We start from the raw sequence: 17,453 nt of genomic DNA, 5'->3' as shown, positions 1-17,453 counted from the left end.
TGTGTCTTGAGCAATAGTTATTTTTGCTCTAATGTCCTTTAAGGTCCCCAGCCCTTGTTGGAATACCTCTGGCATTTTTGCCAATAGTTTCGACAGCCTGCTTGTAATGGTTGTATCATCCGTGGTGGTCTCTACTTTTAACTCGTGTATCGACTTCCAGTCGAAATGGATTTTTCTTATCCATTCCCTACCCAAAAGTGGTGGTCCACCGTTTGGTAGGACGTATAAATAAAGTCCTAGCACTTTTCTGCCGTTGTATTTAACTGTTACTTGCATTTTTCCCTTCGGGTAAACGTTTTGTCCCGTATATGTTTTTAATTTAATTTCCGTATCCTTTAAGGGAATGCGTTTGAACAGCCTGTTATAATCTTGTTCATTAATTACTGATAGGGCTGAACCCGTGTCCAGCTCCATATTAACTTCGACGCCTGCTACCTTCATTTTAACCCACATTGTGCTGTGGTCCTCCGTTTTGTCTACACCATATAACTTGAGACATCCCAGACCTTTAGGCTCTGCTTTTGTGCCTTCCTGTGACTCGTCTGAGCTACTGTCAGACATCTTATGTATTTTTGTCCTTGCCTTGGTACTGCTCGGATTGCCCCCACGATTGGGTTTCGTACCAGACCGACAAACTTTCGCTATATGCCCCTTTTTCCCACACTGCCGGCATATTTTATCATGAAACCAACAAGTACTTTGGTCGTGGGTGGTTTTGCCACAACGGTAGCATTTACCTTTGTGAAATGTCACCTCATGGGTGTCATAGCTGGTTGTGGTTTGTCGTATTTGAGCAGCACCCTGTGCTGCTGCTTCGTGCGACGATGCAATTTCAATCGCCTGATCTAGGCTGAGCTGTTTCTTGGCTAGCAACCGTTTACGTGTATTCTCATTTAACATGCCACAGACAAATCTGTCTCTGATCGCGTCCGCCAATATGGCTCCAAACTGGCAATGTTTGGACAACCTTCTGAGCTCAGCTAAATAGGCTGCCTGCGACTCATCATTCCTTTGGTCGCGTCTGTAGAAGTGGTACCTTTCCGCTATAAATGGTGGCTTAGGGTTTAAATGTTCCCTTAACGTATCAACAATTTGGGCGTACATTTTGTCTGCTGGCTTTTCTGGAGTAAGAAGATTCCTCAGCAGACCGTATGTTTTTGCCCCCATAAAATTTAATAAGGTTGCTACCTTTTGGTCATCTTCCACCTTGTTTACTATGCAATAAAGTTCATGCCTTTCGATATAGGCATCCCACTCTTCTGTGTCCTCAACAAATGCTGACAAACAACCTTCTTTAGTCATTTTAAACTTTTGAAGAGAAAAAAAAACTTTTCCCGCTTTCTCCACTAGATGGTGTTTTTCCCGCCTTTTCTCCCTCTGCTGTCAACGACCTCTCTCCAGCGTCGTTATTTTTGGCCCTTGCAGCTCCCGTTATTGCCACCGCCGCTATTAACAACGACCTTCCCCTCTCGTGGCCCGCTAGTCCTTGTGGCTCCATTTGTTCCCCAGATCGCCTGCCCGTTCTGGCCCTTGCAGCTCCCGTTCCCCGGGAAGGATTTCAGTTTACCTGGCCCTGGGTGGACTTTTGCCCCGTGGCTGGAGCGCCCGTTCAGCCTCTTCTCTCAGCTGCCGCAGCCTCCGTTGCTGCCGCTCCTCCCGAACCCAGAGTGCTGGGCGGCCTCCTTCGGCCGACACTGGACTCTGCAGGCTGGCTGGTAAGAAGCCTCTCTCCTTCTCTCTCCGTACTGCTACCGTTCCTTTGTTGCACCATGTACTGGTGAGTTCAAACCTTACTCATCGCCAGTATAAAGTATGTGTCTATACTTAATGCAATAATGACGAGACAGCTTGGAAGATTCAACGTAGGTCTTTACTTAATACCAACAGGCGGGAAACTGAGGGGAGATCAGTACCCACAGTACTATTTATACCCCTATGGCCAGGAGTGGTACTACGGTATCACTACGCCCTACAAAGTAGTGCTGCCCTGGCCATAGGTTTAAAGTAACATACCTATTACATACACAACAAACAGTACCCCTGCAATGGTGGTGAAAGGAATGGCTTGGGCATTGTAGGGATGATTTATGGTGTTGGTGTGGGATGGTGCCAACCTGGCACATCATGTGGCAGCCAGAGTGTACAGCATCAAGTGAAGTAAATTTGGCCATGGTGAGGCTATCCCTGGCCTCCCGGGCAGCAATGTGCTCGGGTGCTGATGCCCTGTGTCCTTTGCAGCATCAGGTGATTGTGGAGAAGGTTGGTGGTGTTGTTGGTGCTGCTGGTGTGCCTGGTGTTGGGGCTGATCGTGGTGTGATTCTGAGAGAGTAAGGTGAGAGAGTATAAAGGGCACCCATGCTGATGGAATAGATGGCAGGTGAAGTAGAGATGACAGAAGTGATCTGTCAATGGTGAGAGAGGTAATGAGGTCAGATTGATGGAGACTTCTGTAAAGACTTGCAGCATGGTTACTCTGTTGTGGAAATGCAGTGAGGAAGAGTTTGGAGCTGAGAAAAGATACCTCTGTAAGGTGGGAGCTTTTATTGTACATTTGAAGCTGTCAACTTAACAGCTGATTCAATGGTCATTGAACTCCCGCCTCAGCTTGACAGATGTGGTCCATGACCAGCGTGGACCCCATGGGCGAGCTGTCAAATGCAGAAAGTGAGCTGAAATCCATTCTTATGTGACTCTAAACAAGCCACTAATTACCTGAATTGGGTCCCCCACTGTGAACCCGCCGTGTGTGTCTTGATTGCTCAGCACTTTTCCACCCGATCTGCCACCGATCGCGCCTGCTGACCCCTCACAAAATCCAGCCCTCAGTGTACTTTAGAGGATAGGTTACAGGCAGGATCTGCATGTGATGAGTCACTGGGCACAAGTGGCCTGAAGCCAAGCCAGGGGGAAAGGGTAGCGTAGGTGCCAGCTTGCCAGAGGGCAAGGTCGCACATGAGTTCCGTTACAGAAGACTCAGATGAGGACTTTGATGGGGCGGCCTACAGAAGAAGGCTGATAGTTGATAGATATGTACAAAGAAATGCTTGATGCATTGGCAGGCATGCCAGAAAGCCTGAGTGCAATATCAAGGAACATGGAGGAGTCCGGCACCAACCTTGCACAGGGCTTTGCGCAAACTTGGAGCCCATGATTTCATGGAAGTGATGGGCAATTAGATTAGCGCACTTGTGGACCCAACCAGGATGCAGCGTCTGATGGCTGATGTCTCCGCTTTCATTTCAGCACAAGCAGAAGCCACCCAATGTCTGAGTGCACAGTGGAAGCTCAGACTTATGTCATGCAAGGTCAGCTTGCTGCCACGTAAGCACAGACTGCTGCCATCATGGCTGCGTTTACCAATGTGGAAAGGGGCTTGCAGAGTGCAACAGCAGTCTAGCATTCTGTCCTCCAACAGATTACTAGGATTGCTAAGGTGCTGCCCCGGGGGAGTGCCAGTGGCTCTGTGGCGCATGAACCTGCTGTCCTCTCTCAGGATGACAGCATTTGTCCTTCCACCATTGCCACTTCGCCAGTGCCCTTGCCGTTGCTTGTCAGCCAGCCAGCCTTGACTGCTGCCGCCTATGCCGAGGTGGTGCAGTCCACAGCTGAGCCTTCTAGGCCCAGAGCTGCTCAAGGTCATCCTGCAAAACCATCTGCAGTCTCCCCCAGTGAAAGTCAGCAGCCTTCAACCAGCCGTACTGCAGCCATTAGGGTAGCACTTCGTAGGAGCGTTAGAGTAGGCAAAGGCACACTGAAGACAGGCATGAAGGGAATGCACAAGGGTGATTAGTTGACTTTGTTATGTAATATTGGATGGATTGATGTATAAAGTTGGTTTGGAATGTTTCTTTTGTCGTGGCTTTTATTTCAGCGTTGTGACCAAGAGAACGCTGTGATGGTCCAGACAGAGAGAAGGTAAGGTGTGTGACTGTTGTACAATGGGGGATTTGGGGTTGTGTTCAGTGGAACCGTAGTCGAATGAGGCAATCACGGGCAGCCCAGCCAGAGCCGGGATGTACTGGTTGCCTTCTCCCTTCCTCCTGTTCCGCATCTTCCTCCTCCTCTTCCACCTCCTCCCTTTGCGAGCAGCTTGTCCTCTTTGCTACCTCTGCTCCATCTCCCAGTCATGCTGCAGGCCAACAGGGGATGGAAACTAGAGCCCCCATTGTAATGATCAGTAACATGTCATTCTAGAATGGTACACTAGGTGGAGCTGTATGTTTAGTGGTGGGCTACCCATAAGGCAGTAGTCAAGATGGATGCCTGTACACTAGTCCACATGGCTGAATAAATGACTAGCTCAAGCTAGCTGTTCATAATGAAAACGTCTATTTATTTATGAACATAACATGGTACCAGGATTGGTAATATCTGCTGAATATTGTGAAACATGACATGGAGAATTTGAAGCCACTGGAGGGTTTGAAACTCACGGGGAATGTCGACTGCAATTGGCGGACTTTCAAACAACAATGCGAACTCTACATTGCTGCTATCGGGTTCGGTATGAAGCCAGACGCAAGGAAAATAGCATTACTGCTCACGGTTGCAGGCCCGCAGGTGATAGAGGTATTTAATATGTTTGTATTTGATCAAGAGGAGGACAGAGAAAAAATGGACGATGTGCTAAAGAAGTTTGATACACATTGTTCTCCCAAAAAGAATGAGACCTATGAGAGATCCGTGTTCCGTTCACGGACACAGCAGCAAAATAAGACTTTTGATAGCTTTGTGACCGATCTGAAATTGAAAGCACAGACATGTAATTTCTCTGAACTGAAATCATCCATGATTCATGACCAGATTGTGTTTGGTATTCATGATAAAAAGGTCAGGGAACGTTTGTTGAGAGAAACTGAACTAACATTGGAGAAAGCTGTGAAAATATGCCATGCCAGTGAGCTAGCTCAACAGCACACAAAGACTTTCAGTGAAATTAATAATAATGTGACTGTAATGAGTGACTGTGCTGCTGTCGGTGCTGTGTCCTACAAGGGGAAGAAACGTGGGCAGAACAGAAATGCAAAGCAATCGGAGGATGGAATTTTTAATTGTAAATGCTGTGGTTACCAGCACCAGTCAAGACAATGCCCTGTGTCTGGGAAAATGTGCAAAAAATGCAATGGAAAGAATCATTTTGCCAAACAATGCTTTTCAAAAGTAAAAACAAAGAAAGGGCAACAAGTCAATGTGATTGAGGACACTGATTTAAGTGAGACATTTTTTGTAGGAATGGTGTCATGTGACAATATAGAAAAGGATACAGAAAATGTTCTGCCCTCAGGAATTAACAATGCTGAACATAAAGTTAATGCAGTAAAAGAGGACAAATGGATGATGGCACTGCAGGTAAATGGAGCATTAGTTACATTGAAACTAGACACGGGGCAAAAGCAAACTTAATCAGTATGAGTGACATTAAAAATATGAAAGAAAAGCCCAAAATACAGAAAAAGTCAATACTACTGAAGAACTATAATGGACAGAAAATAGATAGCTTAGGTGTATGCACACTTAAAGTGACAGTCAAAGACAAAGTGCATCATCTCATGTTTTCTGTTGTGGCTGAAGGACTTGATTCACTACTAGGTGACAAAGCTTGTGAGGACTTAGAACTGGTCAAGCGAGTCTACCGTATAAACTGTGCCATAAGCAGACCAGATGACTCAGTGGATTCTGTAGTGAGTAATTTCCAGGATGTGTTCAAAGGATTTGGAGTTCTACCATTCACTTATAAGATCCAGCTAAAGGAGGATGCTCAGCCAGTGGTACATGCTCCACAGAGAGTTCCAGCACCCCTGCGTGACCAGCTCAAGAAAGAACTGGACAGAATGACCACACTAGGAGTCATCAGGAAAGTCGAAGAGCCAACAGACTGGGTTAAGGCCATGGTATGTGTAAAGAAAAAGAACAATGATCTAAGAGTATGCATGGATCCAAAGGACTTAAATGCAAACATAAAACGTGAACACTACCAGATTCCCAAGCGAGAAGAAATCACCAGTGAAATGTCAGGTGCCAGATACTTCACAAAGCTCGATGCCTCACAAGGATTTTGACAACTAAAACTGGATGAAGAGAGCACCAAATACTGTACCTTCAACACACCATTTGGCAGGTATTGTTTCCTCAGAATGCCTTTCGGGATAATATCTGCATCTGAAATCTTTCATAGAGCGATGGAACACATAATTGAAGGTCTGGAAGGAGTTCGGGTCTATGTTGATGACATCATCATCTGGGGCTCCAAACTGAAAGAACACAATGAGAGACTGACTAAAGTGCTACAGAGCATACGCCAGAATGGACTGAAGCTCAACAAAGCCAAGTGTCAGTTTGGCATCCAGGAAGTCACTTTCCTAGGAGATAATCTATCTGGTAAAGGAATAGAGCCAGATATGGAAAAAATAAATGCCATACTCAAAATGCCCCGACCCACTGACAAAAAAGGAGTGCTACTCATCATGGGGATGGTAAACTTCATTGGAAAGTTAATTCCTAACTTGTCAGCCAAGACAGCCTGTCTGCGAGACCTGCTACATAAAACAAATGAGTTTGCATGGACAGAAAGACATGAACAAGAGTGGATGAACCTCAAAACAGTGCTGACAACCACACCTGTACTCACCTTCCTTGACCCAACAAAGAGAATCAAAGTGTCAACGGATGCATCAAAAGATGGCCTAGAAGTGGTCTTGCTACAAGCAGAGGGTGAAGATTGAAAGCCTGTTGCCTATGCCTCCAGGTCTATGACTAACTCTGAGTGTCGATACGCCCAGATTGAAAAGGAATGTCTAGGCTTGGTAGTTGGACTAGAAAAGTTCCATGGCTACATATATGGACTTCCCACCTTCACAGTTGAGACAGACCACTGCCCACTGGTTGCCATCATAAAAAAAATCTGAATGAGATGTCTCCAAGGATTCAATGACTCATGATGAAGCTGCAAAGATATGACTTTGAACTGATCTACCCGCCAGGCAAATACATAGTGTTAGCAGATGCACTATCCCGAGCACCCACAATGAGTCATGTGAGCTCCACTGAGGAAGACATGGATGTTCATGTGAGTATGGTCAGTGCTGCACTGCCCATGTCAGACACAAAATCAAAGCAAATAGCAGAAGAAACAGTAAAAGATACAGTGTTACAAACAGTAATAGAGAACATTCATCACGATTGGCCAAAAGGTTCCTGTCCAAAATATTTTCACATAAGGTCAGAATTGAGTGTCGCAAGTGGACTATTACTAAAACAAAACAGAATAGTCATTCCACAGGCTCTACGTCAAGACATGCTCAAAAGGATTCATGAGGGACACCTCGGAATTGAAAAATGCAAAAGGAGAGCAAGAGACACTGTTTATTGGCCTGGCATAAATAAGGACATTGAGAACATGATAGGCATATGTGAGACATGTCAGAAACACCAAAACAAACAAGCAAAGGAACCAATGATAGTAGCTGACTTACCAACAGCACCATGGCAAAAGGTTGGTATGGACCTCTTTCATTTGAATGGTAAAGACTATCTAATAGTGATTGACTACTATTCTAACTATCCTGAGATGGCGCTGCTCTCAAGCACATCAGCAAGCAGTGTCATAATGCATGTTAAATCTATCTTCGCCAGGCATGGAATTCCCAGGATTGCTGTTAGCGACAATGGTCCGTGTTTCAACTGTAAGGAGTGGCAACAGTTTGCAGCACATTATGACTTTCAACACATCACATCCAGTCCTCTATGCTCAGTCGAATGGTAAGGCAGAGAAAGGCGTTCAAGTTCTCAAACAGCTACTGAAGAAAGCAACAGAAAGCAAGTCTGATCCTTATCTCGCCCTGCTGAGCTACCGAGCCTCCCCTTTAGACTGTGGTTCTTCACCTGCTGAACTCCTAATGGGTCACAAGTTGCGCACCACGCTACCCTGCTGTGCAAAAGAAAAGCAGAGTAAGGAACTGAGACAGAGACTTCAACTGTTAAAGCTGAAACAGAAATCACACTATGACAAGTCATCCAAAACTCTGAAACCATTGACAAGGGATGATGTTGTCAGGATTGAGGATCCAGATGCATGGAACAGGAAAGCTACAGTTCTTGAGGAAGTAGGACCAAGGTCATACACTGTTAGAACTGAGGAAGGACAGATTCTCAGGAGGAACTGCCGTTCCCTCCTGAAAACACAAGAAACTATCCAAGAGCAAATCGATGGCAATGCCGCAACTGAATCTTGTCACTCACCACCAGAACAATCTAACACAAACACACATACAGGCTCTCATGAAAACACATCAGACTTACCTGTGCTGAGAAGATCCACACGTGAAGTAAAAAAGCCTGATAGACTTAATCTTTGAGTACAAAGAAAACTATAATAAAGAATGAAAAGCTTAGAGTTCATAAAGTAAAGCTTTGAAAATGTGTTGACTATTGTGAAGATGTTTATGTCGTTATGATTGATTGATATTGATTTTGTTTAACCTCTAAGGAAGGGGGATGTAATGATTAGTAACATGTCATTCTAGAATGGTACACTAGGTGGAGCTGTATGTTTAGTGGTGGGCTACCCATAAGGCAGTATTCAAGATGGATGCCTGTACACTAGTCCACATTTCTGAATAAATTACTAGCTCAAGCTAGCTGTTCATAATGAGAACGTCTATTTATTTATGAACATAGCACCCATGACTGGGAGCAAGTGGTCTGACCAGAACCCGTGAAGTCAGAACAAAGGCCTTCTCCACTTACAACCCCACTCTCCATCACCTCACCAACTTTAAACAACTTTGGAAAGTACCAAACACTTCTACAAACTTACAGGGCCAGTAGAAACTAATCAGAAACTAACCTGGTTATAGTGGTTACTGACCCCTTTAAATAGTGCTGGGGTGGGGTGGTGGGAGGCGGGGGGGTTCCTTGCTGCTGCTGAATGGATGTTCAGCTGTGTGTGGTTACGACAGGGCATCAGCTCCAGCGTCGAGGATGAAAATGGCAGCGCTGGTGTCAAATCAGCCACGTCACAATCCGCCTACTCAACATACTTCCGGTGTACGCTCCTAATGCCCGCCCTCACCAAAATGGCATCCGGCGTGGCCTGCACCAGAAGTGTGCGCATGCAGCGCGGACACCATTTCCGACACAAAACGACACCCATAGCACTGAAAAATTGGGCGCTATGGAGCCGAATTTCTAATATCTATTATAACCCTTATAACGGTCCTATTTAGTTTTAAATCCTGTCTCCAATTTTTTGGAAAGTTGACCCTCTTTTTTTTTTCTGGTTTCCTCATTTAAATTTTCCTACCCCTTGCCCGTTCTACAACAGCCACTGCCTCATAACTCATTTCTTTCTCTTTCTCCTCTGTAAGTATTTTCTCACTTTGTTTCAGCTAAGCTTTCTGTGTCTATTCCAATAGTTTTATTAATCCTGCTGTACCTCTAGTCTCTGGCCTAGACTTTCCCCATAATCCTGCCATTACAGTTTAACTTCTCACCCACAGCTTTGTTGACCTTCTCTGTAAGGACATCTTTGGATGGGTGTAGGCAATCCCTTCACTATTGTCTTCCCTTGTCCCAGAAATTGATCCAATGCCCCAAGAACGTGCACCAGTCTGCGCAACCAGGCATTGATCATCCCTGAACTCCCACTAGCACCAACCTCTCTCACAAGAATCAAACTCCTCTTATTCACTTGACACAAATGTTAATCTTAGAAAATAATTCCTGTCCAACACCATCTTGATGTGCCTCAATGAATCCGAGACTCGACGTTAATGGAGCAAAGCAAGGCTTTTATTAACTCAGAAAGTAATACACATTGGAGAAGTGTCTCTCATCCAGAGATCTGCTGTGCTGCTGTGAGACACGCTGGGGCTTGCTTAAGTAGGGGCCAGGTATGGGCGGAGCCCTACACACAATAAATTACAGGTAAGGAAATGAAACTGAAACTAAACTAAACACAGGGAATACAGTGCCTGATGAATGGCATATTTCATCACATTCACCCCTTCTACAGATTTAGTCTGTTCGGGGGTTTGATAGTCCTCTGTGACCGACGTAGCTGTTGTGGTGCCGCGGGTGTCGGCTGGGTGTCCCCGGTGGCCTCCTGGGTCTCTGCCGGGGGCGCCGCCAGGGTTGTTGAAGGGGTAGTTGGTGGGGGCACCGTTGGCTGGTGTTCTTCCGGGGGTGGTGAAAGGATAGTGGGTGGGTAAGAGTTACTGTGATCGTTGTTGCTGTTGTTGTCGTGGTTGTTGTCGTTACCGGCTGGGGCGACGTCTTTTATGGACACGGTGTCCTCCCTTCCGTCGGCGTGCCGGACATACGCGTATTGGGGGTTGGCGTGGAGTAGGTGCACTGACTCCACGAGGGGGTCCGTCTTGTGGCCCCTCACATGCCTTCGTACAAATACCGGACCTGGGGTGGAGAGCCATGACGGCATGGATACGCCTGAGGTGGATTTCCGGGGAAAGACAAACATTCGTTCATGAGGCGTGGCATTAGTGGCAGTACACAATAGCGACCATATCGAATGGAGCACATCTGGGAGGACTTCCTGCCAGCGGGAGATAGGGAGGCCCTTGGTCCTTAGAGCTAGAGTGACTGCTTTCCATACTGTCCCATTCTCTCACTCCACCTGGCCGTTACCCTGGGGGTTGTAGCTGGTGGTACGGCTCGTGGCGATCCCCCTGGACAGCATGTACTGGCGTAGCTCTTCACTCATGAAGGACGCCCCCCTATCCGTATGGATGTAGCTCGGCATACCGAACAGGCAGAACAGGCTGTTGAGGCATTTAATGACCGTGGCGCTGGTCATGTCTGGGCAGGGGAAGGCGAATGGGAAACGGGAGTATTCGTCCACAATGTTCAGGAAGTAAACATTGCGGTCGACTGACAGGAGGGGGCCCTTGAAATCTAAGCTGAGCCGTTCAAAGGGCCGTGTAGCTTTGATTAAGTGGGCTCTATCTGGGCGGTAGAACCGAGGCTTGCACTCAGCGCAAGTGCGGCAGTTCCTGGTCAGAGACCGAACTTCCTCAATCGAGTAGGGTAAGTTGCGGGACTTTATGAAGTGGAACAACCGTGTGACCCCTGGGTGGCAGAGGTCGTTGTGGAGGGTCTGTAGCCGATCCCCGGTGGCGCTGGCACACATCCCTCGTGAGAGGGCATCGGGGGATTCGTTAAGGGCCCCTGGCCGGTAAATGATGTCATACTCGAAGGTGGAGAGCTCGATCCGCCACCTAAGAATCTTATCATTTTTAATCTTCCCCCTCTGTTTATTATTGAACATAAACGCTACCGACCGCTGGTCGGTAAGTAGGGTGAAGCGTTTGCCGGCTAGGTAGTGCCGCCAGTGGCGCACTGCCTCCACGATGGCTTGGGCCTCCTTTTCCACAGGGGAGTGTCTGATCTCGGGCCCTTGGAGGGTCCTCGAGAAGAAAGCTACGGGCCGCCCCGCCTGGTTGAGGGTGGCCGCCAAGGCAAAGTCAGACGCATCACTTTCCACTTGAAAGGGAGTGTTCTCGTCCACTGCCTGTAGCGTGGCCTGCTCAATATCCCGCTTAATGCTTTTGAAGGCGGCGTGGGCCTCAGCAGAGAGCGGAAAAGAGGATGCTTTCAAGAGGGGGTGGGCTTTGCCGGAGTAGTTGGGGACCCATTGGGCATAATAAGAAAATAACCCCAGGCACCTTTTCAGGGCTTTGGGAGTGTTGGGCAGGGGGAGCTCCCGTAGGGGGCACAATTGGTCGGGGTCTGGTCCGATTTCCCCATTCTCCACCACGCTGCCTAGTATGCAGAGGCACGTGGTGTTGAAAACGCACTTGTCCTCGTTGTAAGTGAGGTTGAGTTTTTGTGCGGTTTTCAGGAACCTCTCGAGGTTCGAGTCGTGATCCTACTGGTTGTGACCGCAGATGGTGACGTTGTCGAGGTAGGGGAAGGTTGCCTGCAAGTGGTGGTCATCGACCATGCGGCCCATCTCCCTCTGGAAGACCGAGACCCCATTCGTCACCCCAAAGGGGACTCTGAGGAATTGGTAGAGGCATCCGTTCGCCTCGAAGGCGGTGTACGGGCGGTCCTCTGGTCTGATAGGGAGCTGGTGGTTCGCTGACTTGAGGTCAATGGTGGAGAACACCCGGTATTGGGCGATTTGGTTCACCACCTCGGATATGCGGGGTAGTGGTAGGCGTCTAGCTGGGTGTATAGATTAACCGTCTGGCTATAATCTATCACCATCCGCTTCTTCTCGCTACCCCTCACCACCACCACTTGGGCGCGCCACGGGCTGTTGCTGCGTTCGATAATGCGCTCCTTCAGGAGCCTGTCTACCTCGGTCGCGATAAACCGCCTGTCCTCCCAGCTGTACCTCCTGCTTTTGGTCGCTATTGGCCGGCAGTTGGGAGTAAGGTTCGCGAATAGCAAAGGCGGCTTTACCTTCAGGGTAGCCAGACCGCACACTGTGCGGGGCGGCTGGGACCCACCGTAATTGAGCGTGATGCTTTGGTGGTGGCACTGGAAATCCAGGCCCAAGATCACGCTCGCACATAGATTCTTCATGATTAGTAATTTAAAATTATCGTATACAGTTCCGTTAACGGACAATTGTACCGCGCAGTAACCCATAATGGTCGATGTCTGGGTTTTATCAGCCATAGAGATGGTGCCCCGAGCAGGGACCACCGTTAGAGAGAGTTGTTGTGCTAGTTCAGGGTGGATAAAACTCTCCGTGCTTCCACTGTCAATTAAACATTTAACCCCGCACCCGTTTACCTCGATGTCCACCATTGATTTGGATAGCGGGTGCGGTCTGGTCTGGTCCACTGTGACCGATGCCACTGTAGGGCCCTGATCGAGACAAGATGGCGTCCACGCTGTCTGCTCACAAGATGGCGGACCCCACGAGGTCGGGCAAGATGGCGTCCAAGATGGCCGCTCCCACGGCGCCCACGCGGCGGTGGCGGGTTTTCCAGCGGGGTTCCCTCTGCACACCTTCCCAAAGTGCCCCTTCTTACTGCACTTAAAGCAGGTGGTGCCTTTCGCCGGGCACAGGTTTCTGATGTGCTTCGGCTGCCTGCAGAAGTAGCAGTTGGGGCCCCAACGCGTCACGGCTGTCGTAGGGCTTCTGGGGGGAGAGTGGGGCCCCGACGGTGTCGGGCTGCCGGGTGGGGAAGATGCCTTCCAAGATGGCGGCACCCTTGGTGCACACGTGGCGGCGTGGGCGGCGCGGGCCGAAGAGTAGGCGTCCGAGTTTCTCTGGGCCACATCCAGGGATCGCGCTGTGTCCACAGCCTGTTTCACGTCCAATCCCGTTTTTTCCAGTAGTCTCTGCCGGATGTCAGTGGAGCTGAGGCCTGCGATAAAGGCATCACGAACAAGCTCGTCAGTGTACACTGCGGCTTTTACATCTTGGCACTTGCAGTCTTTGCCAAGCGTTTTCAGGGTGACTAGGAACTCATCCAGCGATTCCCCAGGTCGCTGTGTGCGAGTAGCGAGCAGATGCCTAGCGTACACCTCGTTCGTAGGCTGCTGGTAATGCGCCTTTAGGATGTCGCAGGCGGCCGGGTACGTGTCGGCGTCTTGGATGAGGGGGTAAACCCGGTGGCTTACCCAATTCCGCAGGATTCCGAGTTTCATACTCTCAGCGTCCGTAGCGCCTGTGATGGCTGCGGAATTGTCCAGGAAGAATTCCATACACTTAAACCAGTGTCCGAATCGTGCCGATGCGTCCGAAGCATGCGGGTCCCAATCCAAACGTTCGGGTTTCAAGAGTTGGTCCATTGCGTTGAAAATTGAGTTAATAAAATTGATGTGCCTCAATGAATCCGAGACTCGACGTTAACGGAGCAAAGCAAGGCTTTTATTAACTCAGAAAGTAATACACATTGGAGAAGTGTCTCTCATCCAGAGATCTGCTGTACTGCTGTGAGACACGCTGGGGCTTGCTTAAGTAGGGGCCAGGTATGGGCGGAGCCCTACACACAATACAATACAGGTAAGGAAATGAAACTGAAACTAAACTAAACACAGGGAATACAGTGCCTGATGAATGGCATATTTCATCACACATCTCAAGGCTGAACTCCACCTGAGGCTAAACTCCAAACTCTTTTGGCGCCTGTCACTCCAGAAACTGCCATTCAGAACAGCTAATCAGACCTCTTTTGTAACTAATTCATTACCTATTAATACTCTCAAACCAGCTCACAGTTAAGGCACCAAGTAAGCAATTATAAAAGGTTCCTAGTAAACAGCTAAATTTAAATAAATTTAACCACAAGTTACAATAAAATATAAAAACTATAAAGTCAATACTTATGTATTAATCACTTCCACTGAGGCTAAATTCCATACTCTTCTGGCCTCTCACACTGCACTGGCCTGTTGCAGCCCTTTTAAGGGAAGATTAGATAAACATTTCAAGTAGAGGAAGGTACAGGGCAATAGGGATAGAGTGGCAGAGACACAATGGGCAGAATGGCATGTTTTGTACATGTTTATGGTTCTCTGAATCTAGCTCGCTCTCTGATTCATTTCTTAAATTGGCAGCTTGGCTCAGTTGGTCATATACTTGCCTCTGAGTCAGAAAGTTGTGGTTAAACCCCCACTCCAGAATTTAAGTACATAATTTAGGCTGGCACACCAGCAAGGGAGAAGTAGATCATTGAAGGTGCTGTGCTTCAGATGATGAGACAATAAACCAAGGCCCTGACTACCTGTTCTAGCCGGATGGTAAAGATTCCATGCCACTATTTAAGGAGTGCGATACATATTTAGGATTTTTTAGTGGCCCTACTGCCACCCAAGCTGAAATGAGCTAGCGCAGCACAAAGTAGGAGGTTTAATGATTTTGTTTGATTACTGTCTTTTCCTTATGTACTTCACAACGATTTACCAGATGCACAAATGGAGTCACAGTGGTAATTTTTATGCACAAGATAAATCATGAGATATTTCAGCATGGCTGTCATAACTATATTGTGAGTCAGTGGTAGGGATTGAGTGCAGTGATAGAAATTGATACCTTTTGCACGGTATATAACTCAGTCAGAAAAATTATTGCCTGGAACAGAGATAGTGCTTTTAGATTGACATATCTGGTGTTCACAATTGCACACACCCCCTTGGAACAACCCCTTCCCTGCTCTCCTATTAGTCTGTGTTCCATCATTTTTCTTTATGGTCCACAGTTTACACCCATTTGCTCCCACGTTGCCCATTTGCACTAATGGTGCCTGTGGACCTCTCACCACTGGTCTTAAATGCTTATCACCGCTTTTGTAGTCTGTAACAGCTCCTAAACTGTAACCATATTGAAGTCTGTATTAAACACACCTGATAGGTTTGTGGGGAACCATACAAAACATCAAAATGAGGCTGTTTGAAATCATATGTGCAAACTTTTCAGGCTCATCGATAGCCTAGCTAATCATTTTCTCTTTCTTTGGTTCATGAGTGCTGAAGCAAATTGTAGAGTCTCTACCACCACCTCACTGATATCAGTTTCATGGGAATGGTAGCACAGTGGTAATGTCACTGGGCTAGTAATCCTGGACTAATGATCCAGAGATGTGAGTTCAAATCCCACCACAACATCTGGAGAATTTTAATTCAGTTAATTAAATAAATCTGGAATACAAAGCTAGTATCAGTACTATCAGATTGTTGTAAAAACCCTGGTTCACTAATGTCCTTTAGGGAAAAAAATCTGCTGTCCTTACCTGGTCTGGCCTATATGTGACTCCAAACCCACAGCAATGTGGTTGACTTTTAACTGAAATGGCCCAGCAAGTCACTCAGTTGCAACAAACTGCTACGAAACACAATAATAAGAATGATGCAACCCAGCATCAACCTCGCGCACCGGCTATGGACATGGCAACGGCACACCCAGCCCAATCAACCCTGCAAAGTCCTCCTCACCAACATCTGGGGACTTGTGCCAAAATTGGGAGAGCTGTCCTACGGACTAGTCAAGCAACAGCCTGACAATAGTCATACTCACAGCCAATGTCCCATTCTACCATTACCACCAATGTCCCAAACTCCTCCATCGCTATCACATGTCCTGTCCCACCGGCAGGACAGACCCACCAGGGGTGGTGGCACAGTGGTATACCATCGGGAAGGAGTGGCCCTGGGAGTCCTCAACATCGACTCTGGACCCCATGAAGTCTCATGGCTTCAGGTCAAGCATGGGCAAGGAAACCTCCTGCTGATTACCACCTACCACCCTCCCTCAGCTGATGAATCAGTACTCCTCCATGTTGAACACCACTTGGAAGAAGCACTGAGAGTAGCAAGGGCACAGAATGTACTCTGGGTGGGGGACTTCAATGTCCATCACCAAGAGTGGCTCGGTAGCACCACTACTGACCGAGCTGGCCGAGTCCTGAAGGACATAACTGCCAGTCTGGGCATGCGACAGGTGGTGAGAGAACCAACACGAGGGAAAAACCTACTTGACTTCGTCCTCACCAATCTACCTGTCGCAGATGCATCTGTTCATGACAGTATTGGTAGCAGTGACCACCGCACAGTCATTGTGGAGACGAAGTCCCGTCTTCACACTGAGCACACCCTCCATCGTGTTGTGTGGCACTACCACCTTGCTAAATGGGATAGATTCAGAACAGATCTAGCAGCTCAAAACTGAGGTGCTGTGGGCCATCAGAAGCAGCAGAGTTGCATTCCACCACAATCTGTAACCTCATGGCCCGGCATATCCCTCACTCTACCATTATCATCAAGCCAGGGGACCAACCCTGGTTCAATAAGGAATGTAGAAGAGCATACCAGGAGCTGCACCAGGCATACCTAAAAATGAGGTGCCAATCTGGGGAAGCTGCAACACAGGACTACATGCATGCTAAAAAGCTGAAGCAGCATGCTATAGACAGGGCTAAGCGATCCCACAGTCAACGGATCAGATCAAAGCTCTGCAGTCCTGCCACATCCAGTCATGAATGGTGGTGGACCATTAAACAACTAACGGGAGGAGTAGGCTCCATGAATATCCTCATCCTCAATGATGGCAGAGCCCAGCACGTGAGTGCAAAAGACAAGGCTGAAGCATTTGCAATCATCTTCAGCCAGAAGTGCTGAGTGGATGATCCATATCAGCCTACTCCTGAGGCCCCCACCATCACAGAAGCCATTCTTCAGCCAATTCAATTTACTCCACGTGATATCAAGAAATGGCTGAGCGCACAGCAAAGGCTATGGGCCCCGACAACATCCCAGCTATCGTGCTGAAGACTTGTGCTCCAGAACTAGCCGCGCCTGCTGTTCCAGTACAGCTACAACACTGGCATCTATCCGACTATGTGGAAAACTGCCCAGGTATGTCCTGTCCACAAAAAGCAGGACAAATCCAATCCGGCTAATTGTCACCCCATTAGTCTACTCTCAATCATCAGCAAAGTGATGGAAGGTGTCATCGACAGTGCTATCAAGCAGCACTTACTCAT

The sequence above is a fragment of the Somniosus microcephalus genome, chromosome 4 (genome assembly GCF_052327205.1).
Source record: "Somniosus microcephalus isolate GS21.2 chromosome 4, FLI_Smic_1.0, whole genome shotgun sequence".
Classification (NCBI taxonomy): domain Eukaryota; kingdom Metazoa; phylum Chordata; class Chondrichthyes; order Squaliformes; family Somniosidae; genus Somniosus; species Somniosus microcephalus.
This window is presented reverse-complemented; position numbering follows the sequence as displayed.